The following is a 22,658-nucleotide window of genomic DNA, read 5'->3' on the forward strand; positions in this document are numbered from 1 at the left end:
GAGCAGGCAATTCCCCCATACTGCTAAGAGAGAGTAAGGAGGTACAGGGAAGTGGCCCGTTCTGCTTCAGTTAATTATTCTGTTCTAAATTATTAATGCTGTTCCTGTTCTCTTATCACCTTGAAGTTGTTGGATGCCAAAGGGTATTAATAAAGGATAAGTCATGAGGTCAACGTGGAAACAAACCCAAACCATTTCCCCTGGACAGCAAGGCAAAAGGTGGGGAGATGAGGTTGAGAGAAAGGAAAAGTGACAGAAATCTATCCTCTGAATTTTCACATATTTAAATAAGTACATCTATTATAATTGAGAATTCTCTACATAGAATTATGGTAGGATGAATTCATATCTTTGAGGAACAAGCAATAAAAACAAACTTTGCATGGAGCTGAAATGCTCATTAGGAAACAGAAACATTTGGGCTTATTTTGTTCCGTCTATAATTATCCCTCTGCAGAAGAGCCATTTAAACATGGTTGAGTCCCCTAGAGATCATTTTCTTTGGGCTTTGTCTTCATGGCATAGGGGAGCATTGAGCTCTGCCCCACGAAGTACAGTCATTTTCCTTATTGTTGTACAGGAAGCCAGTTTCTATGTCTGTGCCTGCATATTTCTACAACTTCCCAGAAGTATATGGACAATGACTGAAGAGATAAACTATGCAGGAAACAATGTATAAAAATGTGGTAGAGAGCACAATTCCGCTCCAATAAATTACTTCTGCAAAATACCTCTAGAAAGTCCAGCACCTAGCTCTGTGACCCAGAATTTGAAAGTGGACTGAGAATACAATACAAAGGTTCTTAAGATTACAGTCATTCAGTAACTGCCCAACAATTGTGTCAACTGAAGTTTCCATGGATCAGATTTAAGTCTGTTGTTATGTCTTCTAGGTAAAGTGCAAACCATCAGAGAGTGCCACAAAACACATATGGTTGGGACAACAGAAAGTGACACTTCTTACAATGTACCAAATAAAGAACAAAATTGTTAAAAACTCTCTTTAGATGGCAGTTTATTTGTATGTGTGTGTGCATTGTGTGTGAACACATATACTATATATGTATGTGTGTACATATATATTTATATATATGAGAGAGAATCATATTTGGTCTTTTATCACTACTAGTGACACAGGGATCCTAATACTTTTGTTTTGCCCTAAACAGGTAGCTGAAGCTCAAAAACACATAGATAGCCCCAAGAGAGGGAGTTGTGGAAGGACTGGGCCACGTGATTATAGTTTTGTAACTTTCAGCCCTATCCTTACTCTTCTGGAAGGGGAGAGGGAGGACCAGAAGGTTACTAGTTACCAATGGCCAGTGTGTTAATCAGTCACATCTACATGATGAAGCCTGACCTGCAGGTTCCAGATTGCTGAACACATGGAGAAACTTGGAAGAGGTTTTTCTTGGAGAGGGAGTGAGTTTGGCAGTTTCCCCCACATACCTTTCCCTATTCCTCTTTTCTAGCTGGTTGTTAGTCGGTGTCCTTTGTAATATGCTTGGGCTTAACACAAAAATTGCCTCAGTTCTGTGAGCTGTGTTAGGAAATTTAACTCTACTGGGAAGGAAATTGCAGAAACAAACAGATCAGAAGTAGAAGTGGCAAACTAATGCTTGATATTATCCTCAGATCCTGTGAGATCTGGCATAAGAAAGCATCAGAACTGAGTTAGATTATTGGGTATTTCCTTGGTGTCACCTAGGAAATTGTAGGATGGGAATAGGTGAGGCCACACATCTGGATAGACTGTTCTATATTGTACAGTGTGAAGTTAGAGACACTTTGACTTTTCCTATTACAGTAGGAGAAAAAGTATGGAAGGACACTAAAAGTGAACCAGATAGATATACAAGTAAATAAATCAATAATAATAACCCATGAAGTGTTAGGATGTGGCTCAAGTGGTGGAGTACCTGCCTAGCAAGACTGAGATCCCCAGTTCAAAGCCCAGTACCACCACCAGCCCCACCAAAAAAAAACAACCAAAAACCAAAAAAACAGACCACAGTCTGAGAAAAAGTAATCATAATACTAATAAAAATATCTAGACACTGAAAAACCCAGGACTGGATGGTTCTTTACTGGAGGCTACCAGAACTTTTAAGGACTAGCATCAGTATCTCTCAAAGTATTCCAGAAAATACAAGAGAACACAGTACCTCCAAATTCATCCTTTGAACTCAGTATTACTCTGACACCAAAACTAGAAAAGGACACAACAAAAAGGTAACTTGGTTGATCATAAATGCAAAACTCCCATATAAAATACTCACATATCAAATTAAATAATTCATTTTAAAAATCTTTTTTTTTCTCAAATTTTTATTATCAAACTGACGTACAGAGAGGTTACAGTATCATACGTTGGGCATTGGATACATTTCTTGTACTGTTTGTTGCCTTGTCCCTCATGCCCCCCTCCCTCCCCCCCTTTCCCTCCTCCCCCCTGGTGTTCAGTTCACTTACACCAAACAGTTTTGCAAGTATTGCTTTTGTAGTTATTTCTCTTTTTTTACCCTGTGTCTCTCGAATTTGGTATTCCCTTTGAATTTCCTACTTCCAATACCAGTAAACACGGTTTCCAATATACTCAGATAAGATTACAGAGATAGTGTAGGTACAAACATAGGAAGGTGATACAAAACATTATCTATAATAGAAACTACACATACACATAGGACGTTGAAAGTGGTTACAACTGTGATATATCACTTGTTTCCATAACATGGAGTTCATTTCAATTAGCATCATCTTATGTGTTTCTAAGGGTATAGCTATTGGGCCTTGTGATGCTCTGCTATGGCTTGCCTAAACCTGTACTAATTATTCCCAATAAGGGAGGCCATAGAGTCCATGTTTCTTTGGGTCTGGCTCACTTCACTTAGTATAACTTTTTCCAAGTCCTTCCATTTCCTTACAAATGGAACAATGTCATTCTTTCTGATAGAGGCATAAAATTCCATTGTGTAAATGTACCACATTTTCCTGATCCATTCATCAATGGAGTGGCATCTGGGTTGGTTCCAGCTTCTCGCTATGACAAATTGTGCTGCGATGAACATTGTTGTGCTGGTGGCATTGCTGTGATTTTGTTTGTGGGCTTTTGGATAGATACCCAACAGTGGGGCTGCTGGGTCATAGGGGAGTTCTATATTGAGCCTTCTGAGGAATCTCCATACTGCTTGCCAGAGTGGCTGAACCAGTTTACATTCCCACCAACAATGAAGTAGGGTTCCCTTTTGGCCACATCCCCTCCAACAATTGTTATTATTAGTTTTCTTGATATATGACATTCTTGCTGGGGTGAAATGGAATCTCAATGTTGTTTTGATTTGCATTTCCTTTATGGCCAGTGATGTAGAGCATTTTTTCATATGTCTATTGGCCATTCTCATTTCCTCATCAGAGAAGTTTCTTTGTAAGTCTTTAGCCCACTTGATGAGGGGGCTATTGGTTCTTTGCAGTTTTGTTTTGGAAGAAGGTAATTTTTTTAGTTCTGCATATATTTTAGAGATGAGGCCTTTGTCTGTTGAATGTCCGGTAAAGATCTTCTCCCAGTCTGTGGGCTTTCTGTTTATCTTGAGAGCTATGTCCTTTGCCGTGCAGAAGCTCTGGAGTTTGATGCAGTCCCATTTGTCCAACCTTTCTTTGATTTGTAGCCTTTCAGGGTCTTTGTTAAGGAAGTTCTGTCCTGTGCCAAGGAGCCCAAGTGTTTCTCCTACTCCTTCCTTTAGTGTTTTCAGGGTGCCTGTTTTGATTTCAAGGTCTTTAATCCATTTGGAATTGATTTTGGTGCAGGGTGATATATAAGGATCTAGTTTTAGTTTGTTGCATGTGTTGAGCCAGTTTTGCCAGCACCACTTGTTAAAGAGGCTATCTTTCTTCCATACTATTGTTTTAGCTCCTTTATCAAAGATTAAGTAGGCATAGTTCTGTGGGTTTAATTCTGGGTCTTCAATTCTGTTCCATTGGTCTTCAGGCCTGTTCCGGTGCCAATACCAAGCTGTTTTTATTACTATAGCTTTATAATACAGCTTGAAGTTGGGTATTGTAATTCCTCCAGCACTGTTCTTTCTGCTTAGGAGTGTTTTTGCTATTCTAGGTCTTTTATTGTTCCATATGAATTTCTGGATTGCTTCCTCTATTTCATTAAAGAATGGTGTTGGGATATTAATGGGTATTGCATTGAATTTGTAGATAGCCTTTGGCAATATTGCCATTTTGATTACATTAATCCTCCCAATCCAGGAGCATGGGAGGTTTTTCCATTTTCTTAGTTCTGACTTAATTTCATTTTTCAAGCTTTTAAAGTTCTCTTCAAAGAGGTCTTTCACTTCTTTGGTTAAGGTTATTCCTAGGTATTTTATGTTTTTGGGGGCTATTGCAAAAGGAGTTGCTTTCCTGATTTCAGCCTCGGTCTTCGGGTTGTTAGCATAGAGAAAGGCCGTTGATTTTTGAAGGTTTATTTTATATCCTGCAACTTTGCCAAAGTTTTGTATCAGCTCTAGTAGCTTGGGGGTAGAGTCAATGGGATTCTTTAGGTATAGGATCATGTCATCTGCGAAGAGAGAAAGTTTAACTTCATCTTTTCCTATTTGGATCCCCTTTATATTCTCTTCTTGCCTAATTGCTCTGGCTAGGAATTCTAGTACTATGTTGAAGAGCAGGGGAGAGAGTGGACATCCCTGCCTTGTTCCTGATTTTAAAGGGAATGGCTTTAGTTTTTCACCATTTAGAGTTATGCTTGCTGTTGGTTTGTCATAAACTGCCTTGATTATATTCAGGAATGTTCCCTGGAATCCCAGTTTTTCCAGGGCTTTTAGCATAAATGGGTGCTGGATTTTATCGAACGCTTTTTCCGCATCCAGCGATAAAACCATGTGGTTCTTTACCTTGCTCCGGTTGATGTGGTGGATTACATTAATTGACTTGCGTATATTAAACCAGCTTTGCATCCCTGGGATGAATCCAGTTTGATCGTGGTGTATGATTTTTTTGATGACCTGTTGAAGTCGATTGGCCAGAATTTTGTTGAGAATTTTTGCATCTATGTTCATCAGGGAGATTGGTCTGTAGTCCTCTTTGCGTGATGAGTCTCTGCCTGGTTTTGGGATGAGGGTTATACTGGCTTCATAAAATGAGTCTGGCAGTGAACGTTCTCTTTCAGTTTCATTGAAGAGTTTGAGAAATATTGGAGTGAGTTCTGTTTTGAAGGCCTTGTAGAATTCTGCGGTGAATCCATCTGGACCTGGGCTTTTCTTGGATGGGAGATCATTTATTGCTGTTTCTATTTCAATACTGGATATGGGTCTGTTTAGAAGGTTTAAGTCTTCATAGTTGAGTTTGGGGGTATCAATTTTTTCTAGGAAATCATCCATTTCTTCCAAGTTCTCGAATTTGTTGGCATAAAGGTTTGCAAAATAGTCCCTTATTATTTTCTGAATTTAGGTTATTTCTGTGGTGATGCTACCTGTTTCATCTCTTATCTTGTTTATTTGAGTGTGCTGCCTTCGTTCTTTGGTCAGGTTTGCCAGGGGTCTGTCTATCTTGTTGATTTTTTCAAAGAACCAACTCTTTGTTTTGTTGATTCTTTCGATGGTTTTTTTCGTCTCTAATTGATTTAATTCTGATATGATTTTAATTATTTGCTTCCGTCTATTGACTTGGGGTTTGGCTTGCTGTTCTCTCTCCAGAAAATTAAGGTGCTTCCTTAAATTACTGAGTTGCTGTTTCTCCAGTTTGTTGATGTATGTACTCAGAGATATAAATTTTCCTCTGAGTACTGCCTTTGCTGTGTCCCAAAGGAGCTGGTATTTTGTGCCCTCAACTTGGTTGAAGTCCATAAACATTTGAATTTCTGTTTTAATTTCTTCAATGATCCACTGATGGTTCAGCAGTGTGTTCTTTAGTCTCCATGAATTGTGGGATTTTCTGTGGTGGCTGAATGAGTTGAGCTCTAATTTTATTCCATTGTGGTCTGAAAGAATGCAGGGAATGATTTTGATACTTCTGAATTTGTACAGATTTTCTTTGTGCCCTAAGATGTGATCTATTTTGGAGAATGTTCCATGTGTTGCCGAAAAGAATGTGTATTCTATCCTTGCTGGGATGGAATATTCTGTAGATGTCGATTAAGTCTAGTTGGTCTATGCAATTGTTTAGTTCTGTGGTTTCTTTGTTCAGTTTTTGGCGTGTTGATCTGTCCAGAGGTGATAGTGGAGTGTTAAAGTCCCCCACTATCATTGTGTTTGGGTCTATGAATGTTTTTAGAGCCAGTAGTGTTTGTTTGATGAAGTTGGGTGCTCCTGCATTTGGCGTGTAGATATTTAGGATGGTTATTTCTTCCTGTTGGAGAGATCCTTTTACTAGTATGTAGTAACCTTCTTTGTCTCTTCTTACCTTTTTTAATTTGAAGTCAATTTTGTCTGATACTAGGATTGCAACTCCAGCCTGCTTATGGGGGCCATTTGCTTGATAGATTTGTTTCCAGCCTTTCACTTTTAGAAGATGTTTACTTTTGCTGGATTTTTTGTCTCTTGGAGGCAGCAGAAAGATGGATCTTGATTTTTCATCCAAGTTATGAGCCTATGTCGTTTGATTGGAGAATTAAGTCCATTAATGTTGACAGTTAAGATTGAGAGGTGATCGTTTGTTCCTTTCATTATCACTGTCTTGTTTAAAGCTGTGTCTTCCCATTTCTTGATCTAGTGTTTACTAATTAGGGTTCATTTCTCTGTCTGTGTTGGGATCTTGATTATTTTCCCTGTATAGTACATCTTTAAGGATTTTGTGTAAAGCTGGTTTGGTAGAGATATATTGTTTCAGTTTTTCCTTATTGTGGAAGACTTTTATTTGACCTTCGGCTATGAAGGAGAGTTTGGCGGGGTACAGAATTCGTGGTTGGTAGTTGTTTTTATTTAGAGTTTGGTATACTTCATTCCAGGCTCTCCTTGCTTTCATGGTCTCTGCTGAGAAGTCTGGGGTAATTCTGATTGCTTTTCCTTTATATGTGATTGTTTTCTTTGCCCTAACAGCTTTGAGTATTTTTTCCTTGCACTCTGCTGAAGCTGTTTTGATCACAATGTGTCGGTGGGAAGTCCTATTCTGGTCTGGTCGATTTGGGGTTCTAAATGCTTCTTGTATCTGTATAGGCCTTTCCTTCTGGATGTTTGGGAAGTTCTCAGCTAATATTCTGTTAAATAGGTTGCTTATCCCATTAACCTCTTTCTCCAAGTTTTCCTCAATACCTATTATCCTTAAATTGGGCTTCCTGATTGTGTCTTGAATCTCCTGTAGCGATCTGTTTTGTTGCTTGGACTGGATTTGTATTGATTTTTGATCTTTCTCCATAGAATCTAAGGAATCTTCAGCTCCTGAGATTCGATCCTCTGCTTCACTTAGTCGGGACTGTAGGCTAGCTACTTGATTTCGAATCTCTTTTCCTTCTGACTGGTCTTTCCTGATGATTTCCATGTCATTTCTTAGGTCCTGTATGGACTTCTTTACTTCATTAACTTCATTACTTTGGTTTTGAGTGTTGTCTCTCAAATCTTTAAGTTGGGTAGCTATCTTTTCATTTGACTCTTGAAGCTCACTTATCTTTCTATTTGTGGATGCCATGAAATTCTCCATTAATTTTTGCTTTGCCTCCTCACGCTCTAACATAATTGACTGAAGAGATTCAAACTTTTCATTTATCCTGTTTATCAGTAAACTTTGTAGAGCATTTTGGGGGTTTTCTTCTATGTTTTTGATTGACTGCTCTGCTTCCTGCTTGTTTTGGGTGGGGGATAAGACTTCATTATTTGCCATCTTTCTTGTGTTTCTTCTGCCCATTTGGATTAGGAATGCCAGTCTACCAGCACCTGTGAGCACTGTTTAAGACCCAAAGCAGCCCTTACCAAGCACTGTTGTGTAAATCTTACAATTTCACAATTATATACAGATAACTTGTATACCTGTCTATAAAGTTAGATTTGGTGTTCCTAAAGAATACAATTTCAATATAACATCTGATCCTGGGCCCTGTATTCAGTAGTTACTTATTTACTGTTACAACCTTATACACAATTCTTGTTTTTATATTAAGTTCTTTTAGGACTGGCTTTCTCTATGAACCCCTTTGATTCACTCGTATTAAGCTGGGATATCCTCTATCCAATAACCAGGAGTCAATGGAGCCTGGAGGTCCAGGCAGTAAGTCCGGAGGGTAAGTTGGAGGTAGTAAAGAGAATAGAGTAAAGTGTATTGGGGGGGTGGTGGTGATTTTGGTTTAGTTTCAGTGACGTGGAAATGTGGAGAAGAGTAGAATCAGTAGAAAGCACATTGATAAAATGACAGACACTGGAGAGTTAGCAGAAAAGGGTGTAGGTGTTATTTATAGGAAAGTAATTTTTAAAGGAAGAGGACGCAACGAGAGAAATGAAGTAAAAATACTGGAAGACAGATACACAAAACAGAGAAAAATTATTTCAAGGAAGCATAAGTAAATAAAAAGGAAAATAACAGAAAAGGGACACCAAAGCAAATAAACAAACACAAAAAAACTTGATAAAACAAACCAGTAAAAATGGAAAACAAACAAACAAACAAACAAACAAAAAACAGCCAATGATGTTTCAGGTGTGAAAAAATTAAAAAGAAAATTTAAAAGAAAAGTTTAAAAAAAAATGTTTGAAAAGAAAAAGAAACCAGTCTCAGGTTTCCCTGCAGTGGACTGCAGTCTATTTTCCTGATTGGCTGGTTTGACTTGATTTCAGTTGGCAAGGGGTGGATCTGTTCTGACCTTCTCCCCTGTTGGTGCAATCGTGGGTCTCTGAGGTTTGCACAGCCTGCAGGCAGGCCTTGGGCGTCCTCTGTCGATGGGGACGTAGGCAGTCACAGGAACTGTGGCTCCTCTGTCTGCTGTGGGGCCGCTGCCATTGATGCCTGGACTTGACTAGACTGTGAACTCAGCAGAGCGTGGCGCCTCTGGCCTGTTTTGCTCCACTAAGAGTTGCTTGCCTGAGGGAGGCGGCCTCTTTGGCATAGGTAGCTATGGAATGCAGCTCCGTTTTGGGCTGGGAATTAGTTTCCTCTGTGACGGGACCGTTTAGCTGTCCCCGGAACTGTTTGTTCCTCCTTCTGTTGTTTCCGTGCCCCTGGTAGCTGCTCGCAGCTTTTGCTTTAAGTTTAGAAGTTCCGGCGGGCAGGGCGGGGCATCTCTGGATAATCCCCGGACTCGCCTCCTGCCAGGGCAGGGGGCGTTCTTCTGGGCGGAGCTGGTTCTCACTGATTCTGCCCCTCCTGCCCTTTTCAAAGATGGCTTTTTTGACCTCGCTTTCCCCAGGCCCGCTTCAGTTCCAGTCTGGTCTGACCCTATGCCAGTGGCAAAGATGGCGCTTTGCTCTGGCGGTGGGGACAGGGATGCCTTCCAGAAGATGGACTGTAGGCACAAGCGAGAATAATTTTTTTTTTTTTGCGGGGTACTCACGCTGTCTCTGCGATGTCAGGTCCTCCGTGCTCGGCTGCCATCTGGAGTATTTCTCGCTTTAGCTGTGCGGAGTGCGGGGGGCTGTGCCCGGCACTGTGCCGGAACCGGCGCTGGCGCTGCGGCGGGACGCCGCCCGGAGCTCAAAACTGTGTTTTCAGACCAGCAAAGTCGATTTTTCCTTCCTGTTCAGAATCCCTGTACTGTTAGAACTTACTTTGGCTGTCTTTCTCGGAGAAAGAGTTTCTATGAGGTGAGAAAACTACGATATCGGAGGGAGCTCTGCAGGGCTCAGCCGCTCCTCCGCCGTCTTCCGCCGAAATCCCTCATTTTAAAAATCTTATGTCAACAAGTTTGCTTCATTAGAGGAATGGAAGGTTGGTTCAACATACACAAAGTACATGATAGGAACATGAGCATGAATCCCATGACTATTTTAAGAGATGTAAATAAAAGCCTGTGACAAAAATCTAACTCCATATTGGAAACCACGTATACTGGTATTAGAACTAGGAAATTGAAAGGGAATACCAAAATTGGTAAAAAAAAAAAAAAAAAAAAAAAAAAACAAAACAAAACAAAACAGAAAAACAACTACCAAAGCAATACTTGCAAAACTTTTTGGTGTAAGTGAACCGAACACCATATGGGGGAAAGGGAAACGGTGAGGAGAGAGGGGGGAATGAGGGAAGAGGTAACAAACAGTACAAGAAATGTATCCAATGCCTAACATATGAAACTGACCTCTCTGTACATCAGTTTAATAATAAAAATTTGGAAAAAATCTAACTCCAATGCATGAGAAAAATCACTGAAGAAACTAAGAATATCAGGTTCATACCTCAATATAGTGAAAGCTATAACAACAGAAAGAGAGCCAACATTATAATGACACCACAGTATCAATGTTGTTCCTTCATCATTCTCACCTTGGTTTCTAAGCACCATCTCCCACAAGAGAGTAGAGTAATTTATAAGGAAGAAATCTGGGATAGAGTGTTGAAAGTCTTTCCCTGAAGATCAAATGAATAATAAGGTAATATATCAGTAACTGCATACATGAATTAGATAATTTTAAATGAAATGAATTGGTTCCTTTAAAAACACCATGTACCACAATATACCCACCCAAGACTCAATAAATAATTTGAATAACCCATAATCATTGAGGAAGTGACAGTAATGACTTTAACAGCACCAAAAAGAAATCACTAACATTAGATGGTCTCATGGCATGATTCAATATCTGATTGTTTATGCATAGTTTTTTTTTTCAGGATTCTGAGCATGGGATTGCCTTCCTAATTTCTTTTTTACTGAGACCATTTTGGGAGTATAGAAAAGGACAGTTTTATGTTGATCTTGTTACTTCACAGAATGTGTATATCAAATCTGAGTCTTCTAGTGGTGTTTTTTTGATCTTTGAGTACAAGATGATATCTTCTGAAAAAAAGGATAGATTTACTTTCTTTTTATATCCCTTTTTATTTATTTCATTTATCATAAGAAGAATCCGAGCCCTATATCAATAACAATGGTTCAATTGGACTTGTCTTAGTCCTGATTTTAAAAGAAATGCTTTCGTTTTTTTCCCCCAAATCATTATAATGTTGGCTCTCTTTCTGTTGTTATAGCTTTCACTATATTGAGGTATGAACCTGATATTCTTAGTTTCTTCAGTGATTTTTCTCATGCATTGGAGTTAGATTTTTTTTCCAAATTTTTATTATTAAACTGATGTACAGAGAGGTTAGTTTCATATGTTAGGCATTGGATACATTTCTTGTACTGTTTGTTACCTCTTCCCTCATTCCCCCCTCTCTCCTCACCCTTTCCCTTTCCCCCATGTGGTGTTCGGTTCACTTACACCAAACAGTTTTGCAAGTATTGCTTTTGTAGTTGTTTTTCTGTTTTTTTTTTTTTGTTTTGATTTTTTGTTTTTTACCAATTTTGGTATTCCCTTTCAATTTCCTAGTTCTAATACCAGTATACGTGGTTTCCAATATGGAGTTAGATTTTTGTCACAGGCTTTTTATTTACATCTCTTAAAATAGTCATGGGATTCATGCTCATGTTCCTATCATGTACTTTGTGTATGTTGAACCAACCTTCCATTCCTCTAATGAAGCAAACTTGTTGACATAAGATTTTTAAAATGAATTATTTAATTTGATATGTGAGTATTTTATATGGGAGTTTTGCATTTATGTTCAACCAAGTTACCTTTTTGTTGTGTCCTTTTCTAGTTTTGGTGTCAGAGTAATACTGAGTTCAAAGGATGAATTTGGAGGTACTGTGTTCTCTTGTATTTTCTGGAATACTTTGAGAGATACTGATGCTAGTCCTTAAAAGTTCTGGTAGCCTCCAGTAAAGAACCATCCAGTCCTGGGTTTTTCAGTGTCTAGATATTTTTATTAGTATTATGATTACTTTTTCTCAGACTGTGATCTGTTTTTTTTGGTTTTTGTTTTTTTTTGGTGGGGCTGGTGGTGGTACTGGGCTTTGAACTTGGGATCTCAGTCTTGCTAGGCAGGTACTCCACCACTTGAGCCACATCCTAACACTTCATGGGTTATTATTATTGATTTATTTACTTGTATATCTATCTGGTTCACTTTTAGTAGATCCCATGTGTCTACAAATTTAAAAATTCCTTTAGAAGTTTTCAATTTATTGGAGTATAAGTTCTCAAGGGGCTTCAGAACCACACGTTTGGGGTTGTTTTGTTCATAGCAACAGCCCTACTCCAGGTAGAAATTTTCCTTATTAGTCCAACTTTGCCATTGCTGTGAGGAATACCTGCCAGAAACAACTTAAGAGAGGAAAGGATTATTTGGACTCATGGTTTCAGTCCATTGTGGTAGAGAGAGTATGGCTGACCAGAGCAGATTAGCTGGCATCACAGCAGCTGAGAAGAATAGAAAGAATCACAGCACAGCAACACATCCTCTACCCAGCTTCAGAGTGGGTCTTCTCTCCCTCACGTATTCCTCCCTAGAAACTCCTTCATAGACACACCCAGATTTGTCTTTACTACTGTCCTGTCTGTTGTAGGGAGTAGAGCTGACTCCATCTTGATTAGGGAAACATGGTAGCACTTGTTAAAATGAAGTTAAATATTAGGTCAACCTAACCACAAAATCCTGTTTCTGTAAATGGACCCCTTAACACTGGCCATTTCTCAGTCTTGATTATCACAGTCCTATACATACCTGATTTACTAAATTTTTCTTCTTGTAATTTATTTTTATTTATTTGCTTTTTTATTTTATTTTTTTCCCCAGTATTGGGGTTTGGACTCAGGGCCTGAGCACTGTCCCTGGCTTCTTTTGCTCAAGGCTAGCACTCTACCTCTTGAGCCACAACACCACTTTGGCCTTTTTCTGTTTATGTGGTGCTGAGGAATCGAACCCAGGGCTTCATACCTGCTAGGCAAGCAATCTACCACTAGGCCACATTCTCTGTGCCCAATTTACTTTTTCTAGAAAGATGCAATACTAAATGCTGGTGAGTATATGGAAAAATTGATCGCTCACAGATTTCAAACCAGAATGTAAAGCACTATAGACGCTTTGAAAAGCAGTTTGATTGTCTCTTTCAACATGCAGCTACCATGCCACCTGACAACTATGCTTCTGGACAATCATCCCATATAGATTATACTTATGTTCACATGAAAGCCTGTTTAGGAATATTTTTTTCAGCTCTAGTTTTTAAAGCCTGAATAAGATGATGTTGAACTGACACAATTAGGAAATTGAAAAACAAGTTAATGTTCACCAAGGATGAAGATTGGAGAGGGAAGGAGGAGTGTATGAATAAAAGAGAAAAATGAGGGATTGGGTTGATAGAACTTTCTGATCCTATCTAGATTGATGTTAGCATCCTAGAAGTGAAACTGCAGTGCAGGAAGACTAAAGAACTGACTTAATTCAGATAGGATAAGGACAAGAGGTTACAGTGTAGTATTTCATTTAAAAAAATTAACTGCCCTTCTTCCACTTTTCAAAATAGCATTAGGTTTCATTTTGCTGACGTTCTACATACATATGTAAGGTCCTTTGAGTCTCATCTATCCTTAGTCTGGCTTTTGAATTTAATCTTGGGATAGAAAAAAATATTATTTGGAAAAATCGGTGAAAGTTACAAGTTTGTAGACCATGTGGTATTATCATTTCAATATTCAGTTCCTGATTTTTTAAATTACACTGATTTGAATGAATCTGTAAAGGAGGCAGGGATATTTTTGTGTAGCTGTCCACTATCTTGTAAGTCTAAAATTCTTCAAAATAACAAGTGTAAAATCTGAAATACTTTCATTATAAGTTGATGTTGGTCAAAAATGTAAGCTTACAAGATAGTGGACAGCTACACAAAAATATCCCTGCCACCTTTACAGATTCATTAAAATCAGTGTAATTTAAAAAATCAGGAACTGAATATTGAAATGATAATACCACATGATCTACAAACTTGTAACTTTCTACGATTTTTCCAAATAATATTTTTTTCTATCCAAAGATTAAATTCAAAAGCCAGACTAAGGATAATACTTTCATTATAAGTTGATGTTTGTCAAAAATGTAAGAAACATAGATCAACAGTCTTATTGATGGCCTGATAAATCTGGATGGACTCCAGAACTGTTATTTGTTTCTTAGTTTGTTTTTGTCCTCGATGTGGTGGCCAGGTGTCCCTTACTGTGGATATTTTAAATTAGTTCATTGAGAAATGTCCATTTCCAAATGAAAAATTGTAGTTTGTGTTTTTTCTGATGTAATTTAATTTTCTTATATTTACTATTTGGTTTGATAAAGAATCCTATGTCATGAAGAAATGAGTTCTGCAGGCTCATTCAAGAATTATTTTTCAAGCTGCGTATGGGTCTAAACTGTATCCTTTCAACCCTTTTTAAGTTCTTTTCTTTTCTTTCAAAGGAATGCTTCCAAGCAAGTGGGTTGCTGTCTTGACAAGAGCAGGTAAGGGCTGTTGAATACACCTTGGCCTGACAGAGGGAGAACCAAATTCCTCTACCTGTCATCTTTCTGCATTGGTTTCATTTATTTTTCCATCCTGACTCTAGTCTAGGGCAAAAGCAGCAAAGGCAACACAGTGTGTAGCAGCCACCAGAGCAGCATAAATATTAGTGATAATTGTATGGTACAGTAATTACAAATAGCTGTGATAAATTCCTACAATAATAGCTGTCCTAAGAACAATTGATTTCCTTTCCAGTCATTCCCAAGTTTCCCATGAGAAAGCTTTAAACTGGCTATTATTATTAGTTTAAGCTTTAGAGAGAAAAGGAGGGATGAAAAGAATGGTGATTACTTTGGTGTTGCCAGCACAGATTCTTCATTAATGTGAGGAGTAAGGGTCTCCATGTCACCATAGAGAAAAAGAAGAAAACCAGGAAGTCAGAAAACCAGCCTGACTTGGGAAGTGGGAAGAGGTACATCTCCTAAGTGTGGATCACACAGTCGTGGCTGAGAGTCTCCTTTAAACTATTATGGTATAAAATTGGAAGGGAGAGACAAATCTTTCTTCATGTACTAACTCTCTCTTGTCTAAGTCTTATTCTGCACTTGGTGATTCATTTTTGATGACTTCCTGATATAATTATCTAAGTATTATCACCTCCACTTAATGCATGCTAATGCATTGGAATATGAGGCAGCAAACTGCTTCTTTTAGAGGACTGAAGAAGTCAGTGTTGGACCTGTATCTTAAAATGAAATAGCTACAACTCTCATTTATTTAATGATAAAATTAAGAGGCTATACCCAAATTTCAAGGCTAGTTTCCATCACTGATTGCCTCTAATCCCTCTTCTTGGTTAAGCTACATGTTAGTTAAAAGTGGGTAAAATTTATTGCCATGACTTTAGTAGCCAACCAATTTCACTGTGTAGAGATATACAAATATATGTGATTAAACATCATTTTCATGTTGGTTATTTTCCAAGTTGGAGAAAACAGTTTGTGAGGTCACATTTTATCACCAAAGTGAATGATTTTGTTTGTGAGTGCTATGATTTTTCAACTGTTCATCATATTTCTCACATTTAATGGTCTTGTATCTGTCCCTACAGACCAGTACTTCCAAGTAGCCATATACTGAGAACCAGAGAGATATTTTTTTCTATTTTCTCAGATTTTACTGCAGAATAAATGTACAGAAGTTTTCATCCAAAATCCTGAGTTTATCCCTATATTTTCAGTACCTTTTGTATACTGTTGAGTGTCTAGTATAGTGCCTGGAACATGGAGATGCATAAGTGTATGTTGAATGGATAGATGAGTAGATACATACACATTTTCTCCATTAAGTTTAAGAGTCTTGATACTGATGTTGTTTGCACACTGTGATAATATTGTCTCATTGCATTCCCCCAAGTGGCACGAGATTTTACTATCTTAGCTATCACTGCATAGCAAATTACCTCTAACTGTTCAACAACAGGTATTTGTTACCTCATGGTTTCTGAGATAGGGAGCTGAGTAGATTTCAGGGGAGTGGTTGGTCAAGGCTTTAGTCATTTTAAGATTGAAATGAATCTACAGAATCTACTTCTGTGTAAATCTGTAGATCTCAGTTCCTTGTTTGTTGTTCATCAAACTTTGCCATATTAGCCTCCTTTGATGACTATGTATTTATTTATTTTTAGTACTGGTACTGCAGGTTGAACTTAGAGCCTCATGTTTTCCCCTAGGTTTTTGCTCAAGGCTGGTACTCTACCACTTGAAGCACAAGTCCACTTCTAGCTTTTTGGTGATTAAATAGAATTAAGAGTCTTGTGGACTTTTCTGCCTGGGCTGACTGTGAACCCAAATCCCCAGATCTCAGCCTCCTGAGTAGTTAGTATTACTGGCATAAGTCACTAATGACCAGCTCTAAGGCACTGGTTTAAAATAGCTTTCATAACATGTCATCCTTGAGGCAAAGTCAGTAGACAGAGAAAAGATTATGTGGTAAGCAAGCAGTCAGGCACACTATATGTAGATGTCAGTCTTTATTTACCCAATCTTGGAATGACAAAGCATCCGGTATTGATCACTAAGATAAATAGTGATACAATGGATCAAGTGAGGACTAGAGTGAATCTGCCAGGACGCAGCACCATCTTGGAATCTGGTTGTTGTATGAATAAGGAAATGTTTTATAGATAGCCCTCCATTTTATAGACAGAACATCCAACAGGTGGCTAGTAAATTATTTTAGATGAGCATGGAAATTATTTATAGAGGGCAGAATCAGCTCAGATTTAAGAATCTCTGTAGTAGCCTTATGTTCAATTCACTTAAAAGTTTTCAACACTAATTTTAAATGCAAAAGCATCCATAGTGACTTTGTCATGAGGGAGAGGTCAAGGAGCAAAGTGATAAAAATTAAATTAAGGAGGGGACAAGTGGCAGTTTTTGCATCTCTCTCACCCTAAGTAGTCAGTAATGGGTACTAGTTTATTTCCCACCTTTATCCTTTTGAGGAAAAAAAAAATCTGCATTTCCACATAAAGTTGAAAGGACAACTTAGCCATGTGAAATCAGTAATGGAAATGTTTGACTAAATTAGTAAGAAGAGTCCATAATTTATTGTCCTCACTGGAAAACTATTTAGAACAAAAAAGGAGTGCTGTTAATAATAATGCCAAGGCAACAGGCATACATTGAGACTGTCTGGGACAATCCTGAACACATATTCACTCTGTAAATTAGAGCCATTTATTTTGGGCCACTTTTAAAGTGGTGAGCTTGGAACCACTTGTTTGGTGAACAGTCCTTTGATGTTTGCTTTTTTGTGTGTTTCCACAGGAATATCTTACCTAGAGTAAAACAAGAAGAAGAAGCCGACAGTAGGGTGTGCTGTTTCTTGACAAAGGACAGCCACTTTGGGAAAAAGATTGATTCTTAAGGATGCTGTCTAAGAATTCACATCTCTCTCAAAGAAATTTCCTATCGTTAGAGCTCCAAGCAAATCTTTTACTGCAATTTTCTTCCTGTGAGTTGCAAATACGGGATCTGTTTAATTTTGCAGAATTTCTTTTCATATGCATCTAATTAAAGTATCTGTTGAGTCCATCATGTTGTGCTCAAGTTAATTTAATAGAAAAAAAAATTTAATGGGCCTCTATTAGATTTTCCTGGTTAATGTCATAGGCATCCATTGATTTTTTTTAATTAGAGATTTTTGTTAATGGGTTTGCACAAATTAAACTCTGTCTAATAACTAGTGCTCCTTTGGCAGATCACAGGACACTTGCTGGGGCTTTGGCAAACCTCTTGTTGGTATTTTGGAGAGTTTGCCTTTTTCAATGACAAGTTCTTATGGAATTCTAAAATAGGAGATTTCTCACAAGGCTAAACATAGAGTTCCCCTATGACCCAGCAACCCCACTTTTGGGCATCTACCCAAAAGATTACAAGAAAGACTACACTAAAGCCACCAGCACAACTAGGTTCATCACAGCACAATTTGTTATCCCTAAAATGTGGAACCAATCTAGATACCCCTCAGTAGACGAATGGATCAACAAAATGTAATAAATACACAAAATGGGATTATATGCTTGGTTAGAAATAATGACATTGCCCATTCATAAGGAAATGGAAAGTCTTGTAAAAAGCATACTAAGTGAAGTGAGCCAGACCCAAAGAAACATGCACTCTATGGTTTCCCTCATTGGTAATCATTAGTACATGTTTACAATAGTCATAGCAGCGGATCACAATAGCTCAATGTCTATGTATATATGAACACATAAGATAATGCTAAGTGAGGTGAACTCCAAGTTATGGAAACAGTGGTTTATCATTGTTCTTGTTGTTTTCAATGTACTATGTGAAATTATGCCTTTTTCTTTTGTCTTTCTTCCCTATGGTTTTACTCTGGATGTCACTGAAACTGATTTGGGTACCCTAGGTATTGTATATACATTTATCAGAACTAGGGAAAGGAAGGGGAACATCAAAATGGAGAGACAAGGGTAAAAGGAAAACCAATGCAACAGCAATACTTAGAAGACAATATGCTGTAACCAACTGTGCAACTCTGGGTGGGAGGGGATTGGGGAAGGGGGAATGTGGGAGAAAAATGAAGGAGGAGGTAACACATTTGATAAGAAATGTACTAACTGCCTTACATATGAAACTGTAACCCCTCTGAACAACACTTTGACAATTAATTACAAAAAAGACAATAACCCTGGAAAAAAGTTAGGATTCCTGCTGAAAGACTTTGTTACTCCATAGCTTTTTCCTTCTATTCAAAATAATCATGAGACTTTTAGAAGGAAAAGTGTGTAAAGACTAATACTCACTTTTACCCAAACATACAATGTTGAGCCCATTGCAGTAGAGCTCAGTGGAGTCGTTGAAGATAGAAAGTTATTCTCTTGATTTTCTTTGGCTACAATAATAGGAGAATCACTGAGTGACTGGTTGGCTTAGATATTTAGATAGACTATAATCAAAAGAAGCAATTATATTCATGTTGCTTTCCTTTTACATTTCTAAAAAGAAAAAGCCAATGAAAGCATAGTTACTGTCTAGAATCCCTGAATCAGTCTCACAGAAGACTTTTACTCATGTTTTCATTTTCCAGAGGTGAATTTCTGTGGTATAACAGATGCACCTCAGTTCTGGTCATGAAAGTCTACGAAGGCTTAAGGTCAGAAAAGAGTTATGCCATATTCTTATTGTAGCTGGTTTCTTCCTAGGAAATCATTTAAAATTCATTTTGAACTTAGTTCCATTGTAAGTCAAAGTGAAGCCTGAAGTATGCTCATGGGAAAAGGAGAGACTTTTCAAATTCAACCTCTGGTCTTGTGGAGTAGCTGGAGATAGAAAGTTCAGGGCAAGGTGATAGGAAGGCTAACACCATTGTGGAATGATTGCCTTTGGAGTTGCTTAGAACACACCATGGTTTTCCCAAGGATTTCTTTCAAAAAGAGAAGAAGAAACATCTTCTAAGAAATCTTATTTTCACTGGTCAAGATAACAGAAGGACAGGAGAATGATTGCAAGGGCACTCAACTGGCTACCTGAGTTAGCCTATCACTTGCCACGGACATGCAGACTCAGCTCAGGCTCACCTCCACTCAGGGAGACATCCATTAATCCATTCTCTTCTATTTTTAGGTTTTGAAGTGCTCTCGGAGCAACAAAAATCAAGAAGTCACCAAAGACAATAACAAATTCCACTCAGTTTCACATATTGCCTATAAAGATAAAAACTCTTTCATTTATCTTTCAGCTCCACACACTCTCTCTATTCATCCAAGCTCTATCTGTCCTTTCATTTTCTACACCTCTATAGAAACTCCTCTGAACATTGCTACTAAAATTCATCTCAGCTCAGTAGCTGAATTATGGCAGTGCATGTAGTAAGAAAAATAAAACTGAATGCTGTTATTGTGGGCTTCCATTAACTATTTCATTTAAGTATAAGGGAAATAATGTTTTGGAAATATGCTTGGGCAACTTCCTCTTATATTTCCTGACATTTATCTCTCCACAAATGGTCTACCCTCCTAACTCATTCCTCTCCTTCCTTTCTTTCTAGAAGTATGCCTTAAGATTGTGCCTGGCTGAAATCCACATAGAACATTCATCATTTTATATCACATCCTATATACCAGTCACTAAGTGCTTGGGCTTGAATTCAGAGCCTGAGTACTATCCCTGGCTTCTTTTTGCTCAAGGCTAGCAATCTACCTCTTGAGCCACAGTGCCAATTCTGGCTTTTTCTGTGTACATGGTGCTGAGGAATCAAACTCCGGGCTTCTTCATACATGCTAGGCAAGCACTGTACCACTAGGCCACATTCCCATCCCGGAAGTTTACTTCTGTACAGAACGGAGCACACCAAAGGACTGTAAAGCCAAACACTCACATAAGACAGGCTTTGTGCCCTCACATTTTATACTAATGCAGTAAGCCCTGAGGCTTTACTTGGACTGACCAGTCTCAGTGTTCACAGTGCCTTGAAATTGGCTTACAGCTAACCTTTAAACCTAATGGATGATAAGTCTTGGTCCAGAGGAAAGGGTTTAAGTAAATCTTACAAAGGGAGGATGGCTTAGCAAAGCAAGAGTCCAGGAAAAGAACTCTGGACAGAGAAAGTAAAAGTGAACTCATACAAAGGAATATAATACACTTTGATAAGAAAGACTATCTTGTAAATTTAGCAGGTCATGAATGAAGCCTAAAGGTTCTAATACAAGATGATTTGCACAGTGTAGAAGAGAGCCTTTTTGACATTAATGATTTGGGGATGAGGCTTATTTATTTAGCTTGAAGAAGAATCTAACTTAACGGAAGTTAAAATTGCATTTTTCCCTTTCAACCAGAGGAATAATAAGGAGAAGAGAAAGGAAAGGCAAAGAGTCAGATGCCAAATGGCCATGTTTCTGTCTGAACTAAGTGAATAGCAAGGGAAACTTAAGAAACATCTGTAAACCATTGTGGAAACAAGGCTAGGGATTTGCATTCCTGGTCATATTTTGGGTGTTTTCTATAACTTACAGGAATATAAAACCTTTTTGGTGTCACATAGTCCTATGTGTCACATAATGTGGGAAGGATTGTGGGACATAGTGGGCATAGAGGACAGATCTGTGGTTGAAATCATATTCGGAGCTCTCTACAGGCAAGACACAGCACACATGTGATGTGAGAACCCTATATATTCTCAGAGGAGATGCAAGATTGAGAACAATGATGCCTAGGAAAAGCCCTAGTTAAGAGAAAAAGAGAGCTCTGGGTGAGACTGCAACACAGGGACCAGGGATAATGATGCTAGCTTTCTTACAAGGCCAACTAGAAACCCTTCACTGTGAGGTGCCAGACTTTGAAGTCAGGCCCCACCACGTGAACCCCATTTTAGAATCGAACCCTGAGCCAATTAGATTTGTACCTGTGTTCTAATCTTGCTCGCACAGCTGATTGTTGTAACCTTGTTCTTTGCCTTTATAAGCCCTGTGTAATCACAGCTCGGGGCTTCCTCCTAACCTCCGCTGTGTCGGTGGGTAGGACGAGGCCCGAGTTGGCAGCTCGTTAAATAAAGCCTTGCCTTGCTTTTGCATTTCGGAGTGTCTGAATCTCGGTGGTCTTCTTGGGGGTGGTCTTGCAACTTGGCACAACATTTGGGGTTTCGTCCGGGATAGCCCCAGAGACCCCGAGATCCCAGACTCCAAAGGTAAGAAAACAGCGCTGTTCATTTGTCTTGTCCAGTAATTTGTCTGTCTGTTTTGCTTTTGCTTATACTTGTAGGGCACGAGTCAGTTTGGTTTTTGGCCGGAACTGACCAGGAGGGCCTCCTAAACGAGACTCAACCCGCCCACCTTGTACTTGGGTCTGCTCCTTCTGCTTATCTGGCAGGAGGTTGTGGGCCAACTCGGGTCCACTCCTTCTTGCAGGAGGTTGTGGGCCAACTCGGGTCCACTCCTTCTGCACCCTTGTAGGAGGTTGTGGGCCAGCTTGGGAGATCTCCAACTCGTAGCTTTTCTTAGGCCTGTGTGTTTTCCTCCTTTTGTATTAATTGTTTTGTTTTTGTAGCCTTTTGGAAGAAATTTGGAAGTAAAATTGTCCTAAATAATTATTGCAAAGTGAGAAAAGGAGAATTATGGCTACCAAAATGTTTAATTGCCATTCCAGCTTCTTTGTAGGTTTTTTTTGTAACAGTTTCCAGCAGGCCCACAGAGAAGCACAGGTGATTCCTACAAGTTTGTCAAGATCTAATACTGGCCCTTAATAAGTTCCAGGTAAGAGAGCATGCTTAAAAACTACTTCTGTGTGGACCACCTTGTTGCTTATAATTGGAGTAAAGTGGCCCCTTATAAGACTCATTGATCTGAATCTGTAGTTCGAAGCCAGCCCGGGCAAAGAAAGGTCCCTGTGAGAGACTTGTCTCTAATCAGCCAGCAGAGTGCTGGGAACAGAGTGGTGTGGAGCTCAAAAGTGGTACGGTGCTAGTCTTGAGCTGGAGAGCTGAGGGACAGCACTCAGGCCCTGAGTCCAAGTCCAGTGGAAAGTCACGCCTCCTGGGACAAAAGTGATGGAGCATCCAGAGGCAGTAAGCCACTGCTTGGATGGCAGAGATGGTGTCAGATCCTAGAGTCACTACTGTTGGCCTTTCAAAAGTTAATCAAAGCCGGGAAGTCCTAGAAGAATAGTTCATAAGCATG

The 22,658-nt window shown here is 38.8% G+C and overlaps 1 non-coding gene across 1 annotated transcript; it reads left to right on the top strand.

Moving 5' to 3' along the window:
• The first annotated feature begins 467 nt into the window (after positions 1 to 467).
• LOC125342259 lies at positions 468 to 674 on the top strand. The gene has a single exon (XR_007209195.1). It is a non-coding gene; the product is annotated as a small nucleolar RNA SNORA73 family (small nucleolar RNA).
• Positions 675 to 22,658: the final 21,984 nt, after the last annotated feature.

The sequence above is a fragment of the Perognathus longimembris genome, chromosome 25 (genome assembly GCF_023159225.1).
Source record: "Perognathus longimembris pacificus isolate PPM17 chromosome 25, ASM2315922v1, whole genome shotgun sequence".
Lineage (NCBI taxonomy): Eukaryota > Metazoa > Chordata > Mammalia > Rodentia > Heteromyidae > Perognathus > Perognathus longimembris.